The sequence below is a fragment of the Cupressus sempervirens genome, chromosome 3, assembly GCF_028749045.1.
Source record: "Cupressus sempervirens isolate cs-2001-9-10 chromosome 3, ASM2874904v1, whole genome shotgun sequence".
Classification (NCBI taxonomy): Eukaryota; Viridiplantae; Streptophyta; class Pinopsida; order Cupressales; family Cupressaceae; genus Cupressus; species Cupressus sempervirens.
Window position 1 is genome coordinate 916689911 of NC_143120.1, and position 22053 is coordinate 916711963.

A 22053-nucleotide genomic window follows, 5' to 3' on the forward strand; every position below is an offset into this window, starting at 1 on the left:
TCTTTGCAAGGGCCTATAGGGCCGAAAAAATATCAAAAATACACATAAATTCAAAAAATAACAGAGAATAAATTAATTGAAAATCTAAACAATAAATAAATAGATTGATTAAATGACCATACCCAAGTTGCAAATTGGGCCTTTGGGTGCCCATTTGCAAAAAAAATTTGCCTCACAATCAACTTTGGCCTAGCATAGGCTAATTTATAGCTGATTTTCATTGAATTGACATTCCAAACATAATGGCAAGATCTAATTTGGCTCTAGATGCTACCAATTTCTATAGATTCTCTAGATTCGGGCCAAGGTGGTGAAGTAACAATGGTCTCTAATGGCTATGTGAAGAGAATCTCCTCAAGCTCTAATACCATGCAAGAATTTGCTTTAGGGAAAAATTCACCAAAGAAAAAAGAACTCAAACACAAGAACAATAGTAGACCAAAGGGAGTATGATCAGAATGATGATATATTTATTTAATATTGATTGAGAGTACACTAGGAGTGCCTGTATATAAAGGCCTCTAGAAATCTTCTAGAATGCATAGAAGTCAACAACATGATAAGTCATACAACTAGACACATCTCCCCTAGATATGGGTTATCCTACATTAACCATAGGAATAAGTGTGATGATGAGAAGATAAGCCTACAATGGTGTACCATGCAAAATAATGTTGTAGATACCAGGTACTAAATTAGGATTCCAAATAACTGTGTTGTCTACATGACAACTCAGTTAATGATGCAAACTCTAGTGTTGTAGACACCATGTGCTAAATTAAAATTGCTTACTCTAGTGTTGTCAACATGACAACTAATGAGAGTATGCAAACTCCTAAGTGTCTCACCCAAATAAATAATAAAATAATGAATTAACCTAAGTAAACTTATGTAAAGTGTAAATAGTAAATACATATTTACACCAACATTCTCCAATGTGCAGGAATAATCATCAAGCCTTCAAGATCATAGTCTCCTTCTCATCACCTGGATGCCTCTTCAAAGCCCGCTACCCCTATTTTGTACATCAAATTTAGCAAAAAATGGGCCAAGATAAATAACCAACATAATCCCCTAATTTTAAATATGTATCTTCAACCTTTTTCTTTTACCATTCTTTTGTTTTGGATTTTATTCGATTATGAGGTGTTTGTTTAAAAAAAAAAACCATATTTAAATAATGTTGGGTGGATTTGTTATGGATATGTAATAATTCTTCCTTTAATATCAAATATAACATAAATAGCCCATTGGTCGGCATTAATTTAGGTGGGCAATGGTTGGGAGTTCAACTTCCCTTATCTAATTTCTATAATTCAAATAAAATAGCTATTTAAATTTGAATTTGAATTTTTTCCCTCTCTTTAAGATTTTATGACGTCATGTTGATGTCATTAGAATCCGCACTTTTACCTGAACTTCAAACTATCATAACTTTCACATCCAATCTCCACTTTCAATGAAATGAATATCATTGGAAAGCTTTCAACAAGATCGTTTATTTGAAATCCATTGTTGACCACTTTTGAGATGATTATTTTTTCACCTTTTTATGGCCTCTGTTTCTAGTTTAACTAAACTTTGATTAATCATAACCTTGGCATCTAAATTCTAATTTTACCTATTCAAGTTGGGTTGGAGTCAAAATTGTGAATGTTTTTTAATGATGTTGATTCTTGGAGCATTGGGGACATTTCAATTTTCACTAATTTTTATCCTTAGGATCAAGCTTCCCCACTAAAGAGTTTTCAGACCTTCGTAAGTTTGATTACTCAGAAAGTAGGTGAGGGTATAGTTACTTCACTTTACCAATCTCCATCCATCTTTCCTTGCTTGGATGCATCCCCTTCAATCCCACTTGGACATATTCAACTGATCCTCTTCATGAAATTCTAACATTCCTGTCAAGGATAACATCTGCTAGCAATTCTTACATGCACTCTAGTGAAAGATCATCAATGGATGGAACCTGAATGCCTATGTCTTCATTCAAGATCATTAGAGGCTCATACAACTTTAGATTCTCAACATTAACAACTGAGTAAATTTGCATGTATGGAGGAAGATTAAGGAGGAAGGAATTGGTACTGATCTTTTCTAAGATCTCAAAAGGACCATACCAGATAGGCTTGAGATTCCTTCCTTCACCTTGCATTCTTTCCTTTCTGATATGTAACCAAAATCTATCACCAAGTTGGAAATGGTGATCTATGTAATGCTTATAATGGCAGGTCTTGTATTTTCCTTGGATCTACTCCAACTGTGCTTCTACTACTTGGTTAATTCCTTGGACCTTCTAGATGAACTTTGAAGCCTTTTTTGCATCATGGCATCCATCTACAACATCATCCTTCCCAAAAGAAAAATCCATTGGTGTCTTAGGCAACTAACTGAAGCAAGTCTCAAAAGGAGACCTCTTTGTAGAAGAGTGTGTTGCATGGTTGTCAGCATGTTGCACATAATGAAGACTTTCATCCCACAACTTAGGACTGCAATAACATTTATGCAGATGAACAACTGTCCTATTGACTACCTCTGTCTATCCATCAGCCTACAGATGGAAGGTTGTATTCTTCTTCATCTTGGTGTCCATGAGTCCCCACAAACATGACCAAAATTTCCTCAAGAATCAAGAATCTCTATTTGATACAATAAAAAGTAGGTAACCCAAAATGAACCCATACAAATTGGAAGTACAAATGAGTTGTCAATTCAGCAATGACCTACTTTTTACAAGGCATTAAAATACACATTTTGCTGAACCAATCAACTACTACATAAGAATAATCATGACCCTTCCTAGAAAAATGTAAACCTGCCACAAAGTCCATAGACACACTTTCCCATGGACAAGATGGTACAGGTAGTGGTGTGCACAAACCCAATTTCCTATTACTTGGTTTTCTAGTTTCACACATTACACATCCTTTTATATACTTAGCAACAATTTCTTGCATACGAGGATTGTTAAAATACTTCTATAATTAAGTTAGTGTTTTAGTTACCCCAAAATGACCTACAATCAAAGAGGTATGTTCTTCACAGATTACATGTTCTTGTTCATCTTTAGGAATGCATAATTTTCCCAAGTGGTACAACAAATTATCCTACACATAGTAATCTTTCTCTTCTACATGTTTACTCTAGATTAAAGCTGCATAGATATTCTTAAAGTTCTCATCATTAGCATATTGTTCCTAAAAACTTTCATGAACCATAGAACTATTCTATAGGATTATCAAAGCATTCTTAATAGGAAGCCTAGAGAGCATATTTTCTACTTTGTTATGGGCACCTTTCTTATACTTAATAACCAAATGAAACTATTGTAGAAAACCCATCCACCTAAAGTTCCTACTTTGTTGCAACTTAGATTGTGAGTGCAAATATTGAAGTGGCCGGTGATCAGTGTGGATTACAATTTCTTTCCCCATTAAGTAGCGTTTCCATTTTTTAACACTCTGAACCAAAGAATAAAGTTCCTGATCATAAGTGGGATAGTTACTTACTACTCCTAAAAAGTTTCAGAGTGGTAGCATATTGGTTTACCTCCTTGCATTAGTATAGTTCATATTGAAAACCCAATTACATCTGTCTCAATTTTGAATGGTTGATGTAAATTAGGTAGAGCCAGAACTAGTTTAGTGCTCAACTTTTCCTTCGAAGTGTTGAAAGCCTTTTCTTGTAGACCTCCCCACTAAAAATTTGCCTTCATACTAGTTAATGCATCCAATGGTGATGCAATGTAAGAGAAGTTTGCAATGAACTTCCTCTAGTATTGAACTGCACCTAAGAAGCTCTTGAATTTTGTAACTATACTTGGCTTAGGCCATTTTACAATGCATTCAACCTTTCTATAGTCTACTTTCAATTGACCATCCACTATGGCATAGCCTAAGTACACTAATGATGTCTTAGAAAATTCACATTTAGACATCTTTATATAATGTTTTTATTTTCTCAATAAATCCAAGACTCTTTTTACATGAGTTACATGATCATCCCAAGACTTACTAAACACAAGGATATCAACTAAATAGACTATGATAAAATCATCAATAAAGGGACAAAAGACATTATTCATGACACTCATAAATGTAGCTGGTGCATTACAAAGCCCAAAAGGCATGACCAACCACTCAAATAGCCATTGTTTTGTCTTGAAAGCAGTTTTTCATATATCATTATCTGCAATTTGAATTTGATGATATCCACTACACAAGTCTAACTTAGTGAAATAAATTTCATGTTTCAACTGATCAAGTAAATCATCTATTATAGGAAGAGGATACTTGTTCTTTATCGTTATCTTGTTCAGAGCCCTGTAGGCGATGCACATTATCCAAGTCCCATCTTTCTTTGGAACCAACACAATAGGAGAACTAAAAGGAGAAGTACTTGGATGAATAACTCCTTTCTCAACCAGCTCTTGAACCTGCTTTTAAATTTCTTCATTTTTCAGAACTAATAAATAATACATGCCTATATTAGGAAGTGGTATGTCATGTTCTAACTAAATTTCATGTTGAATTTCTCTCTTAGGAGGTAACACTTTTGGTTCTTGAAACAAGTCATCATAAGTGGAAATAATCTTGACCATTTCAAACTTATGTGTAGGATCACATCCCTTGAATGCCTTAGATTTTTCATCTTCTCTGGTTTTTGCAAGCATTAATACAAAGTTCTTACTAGAATTGACTAACCTTTTCATCTGACCAACATTAACTAGTGGAAGATTACTCTTTATCTTATGTGCTCATACAATGTATTCAACCTTATCTTTGAAAAGATGATATTTTTTCTTACCCCTATAAAAGATATCTTGTCGATCATACAAGTATGGACTCTTAAGCACAAGACCACAAATATCTACAGTGATTTCTAAAGGGACTACATCAGCTTCTACCTCATCTACAAAGTTTGCAGTAATAGCAAATCTCAATTTACATTGCTTAGTTACTTGTAATTGTGCATCATTGCAAACCCATCCAAGAGGATATGGTTTTGGATGAGGTGTTGCCATCAAGTTAAGCCTTTTAAAAACATCTTCAGATATCAAATTAGCTTAATAACCCATATCAAACAAAGTATCAACCTTAGCAAATTTGATAACAACCCGAATATGAAATAATTCATTCCTTTGCTTATCATTCTTAGGAGAAGATTTTTTACTTGTACTTGCACTTATATTTGAATAACTTGTAGTTGATGAAAGAGATATACCTTTTCTTTTACCTTGGATCCTGATAGCAACAATCTTTGTCTCCCCTCTAGAGTCAGATCCAAGATCTTGTTTAAATACAACACTAGTCTTTTGTTTTTCTTTGTCTCCACCATATCGCTTTGCCTTATTTTCTGGATGTAGCTTCCAATATTTAGATTCATCATGCCCTTGTTTCTTGCAATGTGAGCATGTGGACTTTTCACCTTCTTTCTTTATTGTAGCTATCCTTTTCCCCTTCCCTCTATCTTTAGATTTACCTTCAAACTTAGATGGCTTCTTTTTAACCCTATTAATGAAAGTATCCTTACCCCTTGACTTTAAGTGTGTTGCTTGTACAATTACTTCATCCAAGTTACATGGATTTGAAACCAAATTAGAAAGTCTAAGGTAAGAATGAAACCCACCTATGTACTTGAGTAAAGTATCTTGGGTGTAAAATGGAACATTTAATGAAATAGCCTTTTAACAAAATTCATGGGTGTACTCCCTAATATTTTGGCCTTTCCCTTCCCCAAAATGTTGCTAGTTCATCATTAACTATTGCATATGGGCTAGGGGGTAGAATTGCTTCTTTAAAGCACTAACAAATTCTGACCAAGACAATTTGAACTTACCATGGTGTGAAGTTTCATCCTGAGTCCTACTCTTCCACTAGGTTAGAGCTACACCACCTAACTGAAGAGTGGATAACTGAATTCTATCAACATCATCTACAAGGTTTTGAACTCTACAGTAGACTTCTACTTTCTGAATTTAGTTATCTAATTGCTTGGCATTTAACCCCTCGCAATACTTTGGTAAGTCAAACTTTACATCCAACTTGATTTGAGGTTTATGTCCACCATTAAAAATATTAGAAGACTCAGAATGGGTAGAAGAAGGAGAAGAGGGGGAAGAATGAGAAGAGGGAGAAGAAGCAAAAGAGGGAAGTGTGTTTGGAGGATCAAGATCATCTCCTTTCATTTTCCATTTGTCCTTCTGAGCTTCACATCTTTGTATCTTTTCTTCTCTTTCCTCTACTAAAACTTCTACCATTGGTTGAAAATTCTAAGTCTTCTAGATACTCTTATCTTGAAAAAAGTCTCCACCACCTTCATCCACCATTTTTTGACGATGGTTTAGTCCTTCATTTTCTAATCTCAAGATTTTATTCCTCAAGCTTTATTTTTCCTTTCTTGATCTTGGATCTTATTAGTATTCAAATCTAAAATATACTAGTCAGACAAGAGCTCTGATACATTGAATTTGATCTGATTAGGATCTAGGACTATTATAGAGGAATGATTTACATAATTACATAAAGTTAATTCAAAGCATTATTTAGAGAATTAACATAAAGAAAATGCTTAAATGAACAAAGAATAATAAGGTAATGGCAGAAAGAAAGAGAGAAGAGAGATAGAAGACAAAACACAATTGTTAATAGAGTTTTTCTGTGGGTCAAACTACATTTCTAGGTCTTGCTCTAATAGAGAGACCGATCCAATTATCTCCAAAATCAATTACAAGTGTTCAAGATCTTCCCTTCTAGCATAATGGAAACATTCTTCTCCAATGTTCAGGAATAATCATCAAGCCTTCAAGATCATAGTCTCCTTCTCATCACTTGGAAGCCTTCTCAAAGCCTACTACCCCCATTATTTACATCAAATTTAGCCAAAAATAGGCTAAAACAACTAACCAACATAGTCCCCTTATTTTAAATATGTATCTTTGACCTTTTTCTTTTACCATTCATTTGTTTTGGATTTTATTCTATTATGAGGTGTTTTTTTTAACAAAATAATCCTATTTAAATAAGGTTAGGTAGATTTGTTATGGATATGTAACAATTCTTCCTCTAGTATTGAATATACCATAAATAGCCCATTGGTTGGCCCTAGTTTTAGGAGGGCAATGGTTGGAAGTTCAACTCCCCTTATCCAATTTCTTTAATTCAAATTAAGTAGCTATTTAAATTTTAATTTGAATTTTTTTCCCTCTCTTTATGTTTTTAGGATGTCATGCTGATGTCATCAGAATCCACACTTTAACCTAAACTTCAAACTATCATAACTTTCATATGCGATCTTTATTTTCGATGAAATGAATAGCATTGGAAAGCTTTCAATGAGCTCTTTTATTTGAAATATATTATTGACCACTTTTGAGATGATTATTTTTTCACCTTTTTATGCCCTTTGTTTCTGGTTTGACCAAATTTTGATCGGTCATAACGTTGGCATTTGAATTCCAATTTTTCCTCTTCAAGTTGCGTTAGAATCAAAATTGTGAACACTTTGTAGCAATGTTGATTCTTGGAGCATTAGAGACATTTCAATTTTCACTGATTTTTATCCCTTGGATCAGAATTAGATCATTTTCCCACCTCCCTGGAGATTTATAGGCTAAATCTGCCAAAAATTAGTTCTACCTTTAAATTTGAGAGTATGTGGTTTACTCATCCTCATTTTTTACAGCTACTTCGACAATGGTGCGTTAGTGCCCCTACTATAGAGGAAACAAAATGTTTCAACTTGCAAATAAGCTATCTTTTGTGGGATCCAAAATATGTATTTGGAATAAAGAAGTTTTCAAAAATGTGTTCTATGAGAAGTACAGGGTTGAAAGCGATCTCAAGAACATTGCAGATCATATTATGAATTTTGAAATTGATGTAGAGTTGGCTGCAAAACAAAGGTCTCTTCAAGGTTAATGGGAAATTTTGTGTGCAAGGGAGGAGATTTATTGGAGGCAGAAGTCTAGGGAATTATGTTTAAAAGAGGGTGATAGGAACATGAAGTGTTTTCATGCTTCAGCTAGGATCAAGAAGGCATCTTCTTCTATTTTGGCTATTCATAATGTTTCAATTGGAGAAAATTTGGTTTCTCAACAGGATATTTTCAATGAGGGTGTTAATTTTTACAAAAAATTCACTTGCTCTGAATAAGTGTATGAGAGAAAATAAGGATGATAGGAGTTTGTTGTTGTAGTCCATTCCCTCTTTAGTCATCAATTTAGATAATGAACATCTTATGAAGCCTTTTAGGGTTGAAGAGATTAATTCTATTGTTTTTTCTATGGCCCCTAAGAAAGCTCATGGTCTTGCTGGATTCACCATCCTTTTTTATCATAAGTGTTGGGATGTGATTAGTTTTGATTTTCTTATGCTTTTAGAGGAATCTCAAAAGAAAGGATATATCTTGAATTTTTTTAACAAAATTAATATCACTTTGATTCCTAAGGTGAAGTCTCCTTTAACATTTGCATATTTTAGGTTCATTCTTCATGTAATATCATATATAAGATCATTACTAAGGCTATTTATCTCAAGCTAAAATCCTTAATTCCAAAGTTAGTTTCTCGTCAGCAAGGAGGTTTTGTCTTGGGTAGGAATACTTTGAATGGGTCACTTGTTTCTTTGGAAGTTCTTCATACCATTGAGTCATATCGAACATCTTTATTTTTTGTTAAGTTAGACATGATGAAAGAATGGGACTTCCTCTTGGCTATACTCTCTATATTTGGTTTTTCGATCCCTTGGTGTAAGTGGATTAAGAAGTTCCTTTTAGGTGCTTCTTTTGCAGTCATAATCAATGGTATTCCTTCTTTATACTTTCAAGCTACCCAAGGAGTTTGACAATGAGATCCACTTTCTCCTCTTTTTTTTTTTTTGGCTGAAACTCTTAGTAGATATATTCTTAGGCAGAATGTTTTAGCTAATTAGAAAGGTATTGCTATTCCAAATTCTGAGGTTCCTATCACCCATAATTTCTTTGTGGATGATACACTTCTCTTTGGTAGATCCTCGACCAGAGAAGCCAAGTGTATTGAGAAGATACTAGATATTTATACTAATGTGTCTAGTCAAGCCATTAATTTGAATAAGTCTAAAGTTTTTCTACTCTTTATGCCTAAGTCGATGAAGCAAAGAATAATTAACATTCTCAGTTTCTCAATGGAAGAATTTCCATCTATTTATCTGGGGATCCCATTTTTTTGGACCAGTGAATCCTTCCTTTCGAGATAATGTGATTAATAGACTAAAGGGTAGGATTTTAGCCTAGAAGGCAAGGTGGCTTTCCCTTTCTGGGAGAATTTTAATGGTCAAAATAATTCTCCTCGCCATCCCTAATTATTATTTTTATGTCCTTCAAGCTTCATCGTTTGTTATTGTTTAGATTGAGAGAATCATTCATAATTTACTGTGGTCTTCCAACATGACTAATACATGGAAGATACCTTTGATATCCTTACAAAAGATATCTTTGAGTAAATCTTTTGAAGGGGTTGGGGTACACAACCTTTCCTTAAGGAATAAAGCTTTTGGGGGGAAGCTCATTTGAATATGTATTATAAATCCCAATCATTATGGTATCAAATCATCCAGGCTAAATATCTTGAATCATCTTGTCCTCATAGAATCTAAACTATTTTGAGTCCCCCAGTAGGTCCATCTACTAGGAATTTTATGATGTCATCTAGGGTAGTAGTCACAAAATTTTTTTCCTAGTAGGTTCATTCTAGTTTTTATGTTTCCTTTTGGAAAGATCTATGGAATGGAAGTCATTTATTGTGTCATATTTTCTCTTTAAAGGAGGCTATGGAAATTACATCTATAGAATGGGGACTTCTGCTAGTGGATTATGTGGACAATGTTGAAATTGTGTCTCACAAGGTTTGCTAGAAAGATCCTTTTTCACTATCTATTGGAACAGAATTGGTTAGGAATTTTGTTGATATTCTAGCAACCAAATTGGTCTTTTTGACCAAAGGTTGTGATAGGCTCATTTGGTGTCTTGCTAAGAGTGGTTTGTACTCAGTTAAAGATGGATATGAGGCCCTCTTGGGTATGTATGAGCAACATGATGTGAAGTGATCTTTTACCTTTTGTTGGGATAAGTGTGTTTTGCTGAAAGCTGGAGTTTTCTCTTGGTTGGCCATTCAAGGAAGAATTTTGACTAGTGATAGACTTAGTAGACTAGATATAGAAGATACATTTAAATGTGTCTTGTGTGGTCTACATAATGAAACTATTGATCATCCATTTATGCATTTTCACTTCTCCATGTAGTGTTGGTATTCTATATTGGGGAAATTACCTTTTTCCCTTCCTTTTCCTAAGTATTTATGGGATTTGTTCCAATCTTGGCTGATTTTGTTTACTAATTCTATATTTGCTTGTTTATGGATTATTGTTCCCTCATCAATTATTTAGTCTATTTGGTGGGAATGGAATAAGAGGATATTAAAAAAAGTGGTGTCTGATGTGAGCCTTGCGATTGATACAATTGAACAACTTATTCCTAAATTAGTGAACAATTTTTTTTTTGGTCACTTTAAGAGTGATGGTATGTTTTCATCTTGGGATAGTTCAATACTTTGAAATTGGAAGCTTATATCTCTTCCTTCATCTCCTATGTTTCCTCAAATAAAGTCTATTCTAATTTTCAGGAATTTTGTTAAATGGAAGCCTCCTAAATCCCCATTTATCAAGCTTTACTTCAATGGGGCATCTAGAGGGAATCCTAGTGAATTAGGTATTGCGATTTCTTTGAGAAATCAATTTAGTGAACTGCTAGCTTTTTATAGAAAACCAATTTCTTTTGGCACTAATAATATGTTAGAGTCCATAGCTCTGCTTGAAGGTTTGAATTTAACAAAGTATATGTCTTTTTGTTGTTTACATATAGAAGGTGATTCTTCTATGGTTATTAATGCATGTATTCATAGGAAGATCAATAATTGGCATTTGGATTATATTTTTCAACATATTTGGATCTCATTGACTCTTTGGATAGCTACTTGTTATCACTTGTGTATAGGGAAGGTAATGCTCTGGCCGATAGTTTAGCCAATATTGGTTGTGATGGTACAATTTTGGATTTTTTATCTTCAAACTAGTTAATACAAATGTTTCCTTGTATTGTTTCTATCATTAAGAGTGAATCTTAATTTTCCTACTAGGTGTGAGCTACTAGATTTGTGTTATGATGTTTAATATCACTATGTGTGCCTTACTTATGCATATCTTATTTAATTGATATGGTTAAGTGAATAAACATAATGGTTGTATTAATCATAATAACATTTGGTTAGCAATTGGCATCAAGTGGGGAAGTTTAACTAATTGATAGATGGGATTTGAGATCTTAAAAGTTATTATGATTTGGTATGTGGCTCAGTCACTTGTACTTAGCATGACTTCATTGTGAGGCATTTTGTGGTGTTTTTTTTATGATGTTGGTTAGTTTTCTACTATATTTTAGTTGTCAATCAGTTGATTTAGAAGATATGTGTGGGTAATTTAAATACCTTATTTTGCTTTGGATTAAAGTACCCAATGTGTGTGTTTTGATTTGTGAGTTTAATGTGATAGATTTCATATCTTTTTCCATTATGGTTATTATAGGTTGTGGTTTTCTTATTGTATTGGATTTTGAAATTGCCATGGTTTTTAGGGTGTCTAGGTGGTTGATTTTGGTCTCTACATTTTGTGAGAGTCATTTGTCACTACTATTAGTAGCGACAATCTGTCAAGTCATCAGAACTTGTTGGTTGGAGTAAGTTATCTAGTTGATGTTTGCTTGACCTACTCTTCCCTACACATTGATTATTATCCAAGGAATTAGAGGGTGTTCTTAGAGCTTGAGGATTGGGAGATACCTTTTCTCAGTTTTATTAAGGATGACATGCTCTCAACCAACTTCTTCTATGAACATCCTCATATTTGAAGATGTATCAAGAGGATTATTGGGCATGAGATTTTTTTTCCTCTAGGAAAAAGATTGATTTAACCCTCTCAAATTCTATTAGTTTTTCTATCAAATGCACTTGATTTATTGTAGTCCCTATTTCACTTAAAGCTGATAGTTTCTAGGTCTATCAAACTTAATTTCTTGCAAGGGGGTAAACTTGATAAAGCCTATCAGAAGTATGACCTTTGGAGTGGTGCTGCACTCATTAGAATTTTTTCATCATCATGCACTTCTGAGTAATCATAGTGTTTATGTGGTGTTTGAGAGCATCAAAAAAACTCTAGAGAGGTAGTCTTTTCATCCTATTAAGGTTGCACTACAATAATATGGTAGTTTTTTGCCCAAGAATTGTGTTAATAATCTGCATCAAATTGTTTTTTCTATACTAGATCTTTTAGAGCATGAATCTGCTCAGGCCTTTGCTCCACCTATGATATACCCTCCTTCTACGACTCCTAATCTAACTCTTAAGCTTGGTAATTATGTTCCTATTGCAGGTGACATGGAGGAATAAGATTACTTGGTATTGTGTTTTTGAGTTTTGTGTTTTTTGTATTTTTAAATATGAGCAAGTTATTGCATGGAGATACTTCAGCATACTGGGTTGTTGCTGCACTAGTTGATTAGTCTAATTTTTGTAGCATTCCCTTTTCGATCTTTCATGGCACTTTGTAGAGATTATCCTATTAAATTTGATTATGTAATTATTACAATATATATTAGCTAGATGCTTACTTCTCCTTTTCTTCTTTAGAAATATGTTGTAATTTGGAGGTTCCATTCCTGGATTGTTATAACTGGGTCTATTTACCTACCATCTTCTTCTTTCCTCTCTTATATCTTTTTTTCCTTCTTCTTCTTGATGGGTTTATGAATGGAGTTTTTCTTCCTGATTCTTTTCTCCAGGACCTCTGTATCTTAGAATTAGAGTAAATGTACAATATATTAAAATTTATATATAAATATATCAAGTGACTATGTCACTGTTGTTCAAAAAAAACAAAATTTCAATTATTATTATGATTTTTTTTTTTAATGTGAAGGTATTGTTTTTATTAGTAAATAGCTAAAGCCATTTTTATTTGTTAAAGTGAATTCAAACCTAAGAAGTCCCACATGAGAGGTTCACAAGTTACCATTGCGCTTATTTTTTGACTTGTAAGAGACTGAACCTAAGATTAACTATTATATCTTATAATTAATTATTATTATTTTACTAAGCTAGAGTAGACTCAAAATTAAGACATCCCATATAAGTAGCTCACAATTTACCATTGTGTTGTAGACTCTTGCTTAACTTTATTCATCCTAAGATTTTATTTTCTTTGGAACGAGATTTCTTTTTCTAATTAAAATATTTTTTAATTTTAGTACTTTACTTGATTAATACATATATCTTTTACAATTAAAATATATATAAGATTCAAGTTTAATACAATAATTTTATCTACTATGCTATTATTATATAAAATATTTTTATTTATTTTTATTTATAAAATGATTAATAAAAATGATAATATTAAAAATAGAAAAGTACATTTTCTATCAATTAAATTTTTATGAAAGTTTTTTAATAAAAAATATTTAATCTTTGAAAAAAAAAAATGTAGTATTCCAAGTTTTGTTAAATTAATTAAATAGATAGTTATTTTTTTTAGGAGTAAATATTTAGAGAAAGTATTTATTTAATTCTTAAAATAAAAATTAATCTTAAATTTACCATTTCACATTTTGAAACTATTATTATTTTCTTAAATGTCAGTATCATATTTATATATTTTTAATTTTATTCACTCACTAATATTATTATTTTAATTTATAAAAAAGAAAATTTGTAATAATTATTTTTAATAAATTTAAAAATTAGTTTTTTCTTAAAGAAGAAATAATCTTGTTATACTATAATCTATGAATAAAACATACATATCTTTTTTACCTTTAAAAATATATTTTTAAAGTTATATACAATTAACTCTATCCATTTTACTATTTAACAAAAAAAAAATCGATAGGTAATTGGTGGCCAAGACCTACATGATGAGAGGGTCACAAGTTACTATTGTGTTGTAGGCTCTTGGCTTTATCCATTCTACTATTATTTTATACAATGTTATTGCTTATTTTAATTTTTAAATTGACTAATAAGAAGGATAATTTTTTTGGATAGAGGTAAAAATTGATTTGGCAAGGATGTGAAACCCAAAATGTAGTAAAAAAATGAAGTAAAAGTTATAAAGTCCCTACGAGCATCTGTGTTGGAAACAAGAAGAAACAATAAACTTAACTAGTACCTTATACCAGTAACCAAGAAAACTATCTAAGGAAAATAAAAATAAAAAGATAACACCTAAGCTAGCTCTCTGAGACCTTTAGCCACTTGGATGTTGGCGATCTCCTGTACTCCCTTCACTATCTTAGAACTAGCCATGATCTTCTTTTTGTTGACTCTTCCCCATGTCTTTTTGCATGGAACTTGGATGTCCTCATCCTTCTCATCTCTAGTAATATCAACTTTTAGGTCAATATATTTGTGTTTTTGGTTTAATTGCTATCTTTTATTGTCATTTTAACCTCTCCCAACTAACTAGTAACATTTTCCTCCTTTCTATTTTACACTTCCTTGGCAACGTATTGACCACCATCTAATGGGATATTATTTCATTGTGAACCCATGAGTCATAGGCATCAATGGCTTCTAGTTTACCTTTGATTTTCCCTGCATCACCCAATGAGTGAGATAAATTATCCTCATTACCCCTGTTATTATTACTAGTCAAGATCTCTTCACAATTAGAAGCATCCAATAACACACAATATTCTCAAATACTCTATCAACTTCCTTTCTTGGGTTGACATCACCTAAACCATGAGTATTTATAGTCAAATTCTCTAACTTTGTCTCATCATAATTTTATACTTTTTTGTTAATAACTTGTCTAGTATCCATACCTTCCTTAGTTCCTTCTGAGAAATCCACCAAGAGCCTCTCATTGTTTAGCTCCTCAAACTTCAAATAGTCCTCTTCCACCTCATCTCCTTCTTTCAAAAATTTACTTTGAGCTTCCATAGTGATTTCTGTCTCCTTGAAGAATTTTTTTCCCCTCATTTGGAAGTCCCAAAATTTCCAAAATAAACTATTTATTGAGTGGAAATGAGATATCATACATGGTGTCTAAAGATTTGTTTCCATCCTTTAACAAACTCAAGGGTAGCTCTCCAGACTCAAATACATGGATGCACTCCCTATACATAGTAAAACCCTGCTTCTTAGGTTGTTCCTAGACCTACAAAATACTATTCCCTTTGGAGAAATTATTGGGCTCTTGTCTTTTTTGGTCACCTCCCATATCCCTCCTTGGCTCTCTACTATTTTCAAAATTATTTCCCTTAGAATTGTGATGAGAATGAACACCAGAAAGAAACGGAATCACTATTATTGAGAAAACATACTAATTTTGTATCATACAATATTTTTCAATGATGCTTAATTTATTAGTGTACCCTCTTGAAATATTCAGAATTAATATATAACCTCTCACTATGTTTGCATGTGATATCCATCATAACACTTCCACTTATGAGCACATCTTTTGTGACATCTTCTTGCCATCAAATACTCTTGTTAGTATGTATGCCTCTATTGGCAATACCATTTGCACTTTTTTTTCCCTTCCCTATACACATTAGCGATGATGACCTTGTCAAATGTGTACAATATTCTCCATGTCTCTCGTATACTATTTTTGATGGTATATGTCATTTACCTTTTCTTATTCAAAATATCAATTATATATTTTTGAATCCCCTTCTTGACAAAGAGATGTTTATTTAGGTTTTTTTAGCAAGGCTAACCACTTGAAGCACCCCACAAGCTTAGTCCAAATGATTGGTTTTAGATTTCAAGTATTCAAGGTATTGTATCAACACATTTGACACCTAGATCATGAAGAATTGTCACAGGACCCACTTCCCCTAGGTTACCCTTCATAGCCACATTCTCTCTCTCTCTCTCTCTCTCTCTCTCTCTCTCTCTCTCTCTCTCTCTCCTTTTCCTTTTTAATATTAAAGTTTGACAGGAGTGTACCACCTAGATTAAAGCCCTCTAGATTTTTCATAGTTTTCTTTATTTGAACCTCTAGAGTAAAAAACATAATTAGCAATAATTAATTTACTAAATAAAATTAGATAAGAAGAGTTTTTCAGATGAAATTAAATATATATAATGTTTGACATCGTTTTCTTAATGCGAATATATTTTTTAAGTACCGCAAAATGGTTTAATCAGTTTCTAAAGATTGTTTTGTGGCTTCTAAAGTAGTTTCACAATGTAATAAAAAAATTCTAGGAAAGAGGTACAAGGGAAATCCAACATTAAAAGCTTATCGACAACTTATTATATTTATATTTAAATGAGATAACTTTAAAATCCAAACTTGAGATCTCAGTCAGTTATGTGTGCACATTGACATCACTTCATAAATCTTGTCAAGTTTTGAACTTGATTCAATTTAAGTTGGATGATTTGCCACTTAAGAGTGACCATAATTCAAACAATCAGTTTTAAGATTTAATCATGTTTCACATAGTGGCTTGTATTTTTTGTAAGTTGTAATACTTTAAAATTTATTAAATTATGAAATAAATTTAATAAGTAGAAGGAGAATACATGTAATAAAATGTCGATAAAATTTTTTTATTTAAATGAAATAATCATGTGATATTGATATTAATGGATATTATCGAAATTACAAAAAAGTAAAATAATTAGTTTAGAAGTAATTCGTAATAGTATTTCAAATATTTAAGGGTTTCTTATACATAAATACAATATAATTATTTAAATAATGATAAATTGTGTGAACAATATTATTTGTAGAGAAAATACATTAAGAGTCTAAATAGCTAAAATATTTGAATATAAAATATAAATTAAGATGACTAGAATATAGAACTAAAGTACACAAATTAAAATTAAAAAATAAACTTCAAAAGTAATTTTAAGTGCACCCTAAAATTTCTAAAATATTGTTTCATACTAGTGTTTGTGGGAAATCGACTTCTATAACATGCAAATATAAGAGTCAATCAACTTGAAATAAAACTACACACACACACACACACCAGTTCAATTACAAATATTGGCAAATACTAAGGGCCCACTTGGTTGCTAGAATAGGAATAGGAAATTGGGAATATGTTTTGGGAATATGCTTGGTGTGTAAAATTAGAATTGGGAATAGGAATATGTATTCCCATTTTGACCCCAAAATTAGCATATGTCCATTCCAAAAAAACTATTATTGGACTACCTATTCCTATTCCCATTTTGATTTTTTCTTATTTAATCCTAATTTGAAATCTATTGAAGCAAATTCATCCAAATGAAAGTTTAAAAATGTGAATTTCATTGCCACCATTGGGCCTCAAATACTATAAAAAACTAGACCATCTTATAAGGACGTGTCTATATGTTTTCAAACTAGAGACTTCTTTATAGTTGTCTTAGCACAACAAAGTTGTCTTAGAGAAAAAATATAGTTGGAAGTCATAATACATAAGTTTACATACAATGCATAAATGCTCACATTATTGTTATGATAGAATCTAATATTCATTCTTTAGTATGTTTGTATTCAATTCCACACATACATATCCATAACTATTATATTCTATCAATTTATTGACTCCATGCACATTTTATATGATTGTCTTCACTGACATTGATCGCCTGAGTATTGTTGCGGAGGAGACATGGATGACTAAGTGCAATACTTGCATTGAATTGGAGGGAAATTATTTTGAAAATATTTTGAAACTTGCACAGTTAGGCAGGTTTTCCCAATAAGGAATTTGATGTAAAATCTATCACACCCTATTTCAAACCCTTGCTTCTCCTAGCTGCACAAACAACTACCTCAATTGGTCATTGAAAGGAATACTATGTGAATAAATACTTCCAAATGCTAAATCTAATAGAAGAGATGATGCTAAAACTTATCTCACAAAATCTTAAACTATTGCAAGCTAAATAAATACATACAGAAAGGTTCAACTCATGAAAACAAGATACACGTGGGAAATCCTTCTTGAGAAAAAATCCACCACTCAAAAGCCAAACTCAACCATATTATCAACAATGTAATAGTTAAAATACAATCTATAGTGCCACAACTCTCCAAGAGTATTCAGTTTTGATATCAAATCTAGAATAATTTTGGCAGCATAACAATGCTCTTCAAACAATGCACTCTCACATATAATTCTCTACGACAATGCCTTGTACTTATAGAGTTTTCATACAAGAGGAAGAAATTTCTAAAGTCTCTACATTCAATACATTAAAAAAATTATTTTAGAAAATTTCTTATGTGCAACTATTGCATAAAAACAAAGCATAATAGAATAAATCACCAAAAAATAGAAGCTTTCTATTTTTGCACTCCAAGTCTTTTCTTGTGGAAGAATCTAACTTCATTTAGCAACTTTCCATGAAAGAAAAAATAAAAAAATAAATCATGATAAGGCTGAGTAACCTTATCCCAACAATCTCTCACTTGACAAAGACTTTATAGGAGTTACGATATGAATTTATAGGTCCCAAGGCCCATAGAACCAACACACCATTTGAACTTCTCAATGTTCCCTAGCTTTATCAATTCATTTATAACAATCTCCAAAGTCCCAACCTTTTCTAACTTGACTTTTCCATCTTCCATGATATCACAAACAAAATGGTAGTACACATCAATATGTTTTGTTCAAGCATGGAAAGTAGCATTCTTGCTAAACAAATAACACTTTGGTTGTCACAATAGATAGTAATCTATCCTACATCAAAACCAATATTAGAACACAATCTCTTAAGAAAAATGGCCTCTTTAGAAGCATGAGTAGCTGCCATTTACTCTACTTACATAGGGGAAGAAGCAGGTATAGCCTACTACTTACTCATCCAACTAATTGCACCATAAAACATCATAAGAACATATCCACTGGTGGATCTTCTGCTATCAATTTCACCTACCTAGTTTGAATCCACATATCCAAAAATGCAAATAGAATGACAAGATATAGATGAGTTACCATGAAACAATACTTGGATATGCCTCTCAAATATTTGAACACTCTCTTAACTACATTACAATGCATCCTTCTAGGATTAGCCATATATAGACTAAGGACTCCCATTGCTTGGGAAATGTCTCATCTTGTATAGATAATAGCATCAAGCTTCCAAAAACACTCGTGTCAAGTACTCGACACATGTCCTTGATATCTATTGGAGATTTTGCACAATCCTCCTTAGATAGCTTTGTTCCATGTAACAAATGTTGCAACAACTAACTGCTTGTAAGTTGTCATGCTCAATTTCTTCAACACAAATTTAACATACTTCCTCTAGCTCATGTCCAAAGCTTCTTGCTAGCTCTATCTCTAAGGATCTCAATCCCAAGAATATATCTAGCTACACCTAGAGCTTTCACCTCAAACTATGCTACTAATAGAGGCTTCAAATCTAAAACCATTATTTTACCATTCTGAATAAATAAAATATCATCCACATACAAGACTATGATAAGAATCTGACCATTTTCAGATTTATAATACACACAATGGGGAGATTTAAATATCATAAATTCCAAGGACAACACATAGGTGTCAAAATTTTGATACCACATTCTAGGAGACTACTTCATACCATATAGAGATTTCTTAAAGTTACAAACAAGATTTTCTTTACCTTTTTCAATGAAATGCTCTAGCTATGACATATAAATTTCCTCCTTGAAATCACCATGAAGAAATGCTATCTTCACATCCATTTTCTCAACTTCAAAATTGTATGGTTCTGCAAGTGATAATAAAAATTAAATTTATGTGAACTTTTCTATTAGAGAGAATATTTCACCATAATCAATTCCCTCCATCTATGAATAGCCCTTCACAATCAACCATGCCTTATACTTCTCAACACAACCATCTAGACCCACTTTCTTGCTAAACACCCATTTATATCCAACAAGTTTCCATCCTTTAGGAAAAGGTACAAAATGTCATGTATCATTCCTCTTCAATTTTTCAATCTCTTCATTCATGGCTTCTATCCAAGAATTTGCATCATTCATACCCATTGCCTCTCTAATAGTCCTAGGCTTAACAATGTTAGTAATAAAAGAAAATATACAACTAGAATCCAACAAAGAATATCCAAACCTCTCAATTGAATAACCAAATCTACCAAGTTATTGTCTATCATGAGTAGACCTACTCAAATTTTGAGGTTCAGATTCTTGCTCTTCTTCAAAACTTTCAAAGCTACTCAAGCTCTCCTTATTCTCGAGTCTATGAGGAGCTCATAGTTCTTCTTCCTTAGGGGTAGTAGTAAAGTGAACTACTTCCTTTTTCTACTTCTCTTCCTTCTCTATCTACAAATCTACTATGGAAGGTTTCATCTCGTGAAGTATATCACTTCTACTATTGAGCACCTTCTCTGCAATTGGATCCCAAAGCTTGTAACCTTTCACACTGACACCATAGCCAATAAAGATAAACTTAATTTCCTTGTTCTTTGACTTTGATATTTTTACACTTGGAACATGTGCATATGCAGCACAAGAAAGGGTTCTAAGATGTCTCAAAGAGGGCTTCTTGTTAAACTATGCTTCCATGGGTGTCCTCTCAATAAGTGCTGAAGTAGGAGACCTATTAATTAAATTGCATGTAGTGGCTACAACTTCAGCCCAAAGCTTTTGTTGAAGGAAAATATCACTCAAAATACTTATAGCCCTCTCCATCAACATTCTACTCATCCTCTCTACAAATCTATTTTTTTGTGGAGTGTATGGAGTTTTCTTATGTCTCTCAACTCCATGGTCCTTACAGAACCTATCAGATTCCAATGAACAAAAGTCACCAGCATTATTAGTCCTCAAACACTTAATTTTTCTACCAATCTCATTTTCAACCAAGGATTTAAATTCCTTGAACTTACTAAAAGCTTCAAATTTACTTTAGAGGAAATACATTAATTTCCTTCTACCATAATCATCTATGAATGAGACAAAATACAAATATCTAGATATCGAAGGAACATTAACTGGATCAAAAACATCTAAATGAATATAATCCAAAACCCTAGAAGACTTATGAGAACTTCAATAAAAGGAAACATGGTGTTATTTACCATAAATACAATGTTCATAGAAGTCAAACCCCATATTACAATCATCAAAGCCTTCAACAAGGCTCTTATCTTTTAGGGCTCTAAGACCCTTCTCACCAATGTGACCAAGTCTTTGTTGTCATACGATTGTCTTCTTAGTAGGGAGCTTCATCTCCAAAGTATTAGCACCCTTAGGTACCCAAAAATCACAATCATCGGTTGTAGAAATAATGGTCTTCTTCCTTAACTAATATACTGGTGATGATGAAGAATCTAAAGCCCTTTTCTTAGACTTCATAGAAGAGCTATTGCACTAAACTGTGCATGCATCTATCCTATACAAGGTGCCCATCCTAACACCCTTAGAAATGACCATAGGACCTCTTTTCATCTTGCATCCATCACTCAAGAAAACAATCTACACACCCACATCACCAAGCTTGCTAACTGAAAGTCAATTTCTTGCTAAACCAAGGACATTTAGTACACCATCAATCTCCTTCACTCTACCATCAGAGAATCTAATCTTGATTCTACAACAAACAACAATATTCAGGTGAGAGTTATCACCTAGATACACCTTTCCAAAATCAAAGTCTTCATACTTTGAGAATCAATCTCTATGAGATGTCATGTGGAAAGAAGTATCTAAATCTATCAACCAAACATACTCTGATGTATGTGTTGTCAAGGATGCAAAAAAAGCATCTACATGATCTTGACAATATTTATGAATATCAAAAGTAGAGAAATCCTTTTTTGCTTTCTTTTTCTTCTTCTCTTTGCAGTCTCTTCAAATATGACCAAGTTTTTCAAAGATCCAACATTTTTCCTTGGATTTTTTTACTAGGAGACTTAGATCTCCCAAGAGACTTTGATTTTCCCTTCTTGTCCTTTTTCTTGCTTTTCTCTATTGTTCTAGCATGAGA